The sequence below is a fragment of the Schistocerca piceifrons genome, chromosome 1, assembly GCF_021461385.2.
Source record: "Schistocerca piceifrons isolate TAMUIC-IGC-003096 chromosome 1, iqSchPice1.1, whole genome shotgun sequence".
In the NCBI taxonomy this organism is placed as follows: domain Eukaryota; kingdom Metazoa; phylum Arthropoda; class Insecta; order Orthoptera; family Acrididae; genus Schistocerca; species Schistocerca piceifrons.
Window position 1 is genome coordinate 272,655,419 of NC_060138.1, and position 1,632 is coordinate 272,657,050.

At 37.6% G+C, this 1,632-nt stretch overlaps 1 non-coding gene across 1 annotated transcript; it reads right to left on the minus strand.

Moving 5' to 3' along the window:
* Positions 1-1,039: 1,039 nt before the first annotated feature.
* Trnas-cga lies at positions 1,040-1,114 on the minus strand. The gene has a single exon. It is a non-coding gene; the product is annotated as a tRNA-Ser (tRNA).
* Positions 1,115-1,632: the final 518 nt, after the last annotated feature.

Here is a 1,632-nt window from a genome sequence, read left to right on the forward strand (position 1 = left end):
CTGTTTTGGTGGTCTGTCATATCTGCAGTGCTAGAATACTCTGGCGTCGTTAATATGTATGGACCCATACCAGCATCGACTGAAGACGTCACTGTCGTCCATTCGTTTGTATAGTAACTGTGAGACGCAAGAGTAAGACAAATACACTCTTTTCAGCATTTAGTAATGCAAACCGACGGCTTCTTTAATCATAAATATATATCTGAGTGAAGCTAAATATTATTATCTTTACATAAAGAAAAATATCGGCAATAACCTTGAAATCGTGTACTACACACATGAGTCTTGTATATGAACTAGTGAATTTACTCATGGCATAGCCACGTATTCACTTTTAGAAGCCAAATTAATAATCAAATGGACTATTTTAGTAATATTGAACTTTAAATGGGTGAAGTACCCATGTACCGCCAGAAACAAACAAAACCACGAAAACAGTGAAAGGCAGATGGACTGTGAATGAGAATACTGGCGTATTTAAGTTTACAAAATAATGAAGAATTTTACTCAACCTTGAAATAGGTACATATGATGAAAATTATATATTTTCACGTATTATCCAAGAGCTTAAGCGATATATCTATTACAAAGATGTACGTGTGAAAGAAAGCTGTGAGGCAGCTATCGCTGATAGGAGTAGTTCGTCAGAGGCTGACAGCGTCCATTGTGATGCTCCGGTGTGGGCAATCACTTAGTATTAACGATTCAGTGTAGTAATTTCAGTGTTGTGTATTAATGATTTATGGAAGAGATGAGATTTGAGGTAAAATTAATTAAGAAAATGCTTTACATATTATTATGAAATTTTCATGAAGAATCTTTCTACGTATTGTTTCATTGATCTACAATAAGGTAATCAATATTCATGTATTTATACGCTTTTGCTGCAGAACAAATTTGAATGAGACCAGGTTTGTAAGTAGCCGCAAGTATTTTATTGTATTTTTTGTGAAGATCATTCGTTTGTGTAAATGTAATTTTTATGATATGGCTTGACAATTGCAAGTCAAAAACGAAACTTCCTGGCAGATTAAAACTGTGTGTCCGACCGAGACTCGAACTCGGGACCTTTGCCTTTCGCGGGCAAGTGCTCTACCAACTGAGCTACCGAAGCACGACCCACGTCCGGTACTCACAGCTTTATTTCTGCTCAGTTGGTAGAGCACTTGCCCGCGAAAGGCAAAGGTCCCGAGTTCAAGTCTCGGTCGGGCACACAGTTTTAATCTTCCAGGAAGTTTCATATCAGCGCACACTCCGCTGCAGAGTGAAAATCTCATTCTGGAATTGCAAGTCAGTTCCACAACCGAGTAAAATTGTCAAGTAAGATATTACAGTTATTCTCCTCAGTCACATTCAGCCTCCCATTTACAAGTCTTTTTATTTAAACAATTTCTACATATGTCTCAGTCAAATATTTTGCATTTTAGCTTTTGCAACTGTTGTTAGTTTAGTAGTGCTGAGAGCAGAACAACACATTACCCAAGGCGACACCAATACGAGGTAAGGAAATTAATATGTACAGTTTCTTGATTTTCGCACAGGGACCACTTTTGTAGTTATTCAGATTTACAGGGCTGTAGTGAGGTGGAGTTGATCACAATGTACTTGACTCTAATCTACCACTATCGAGCG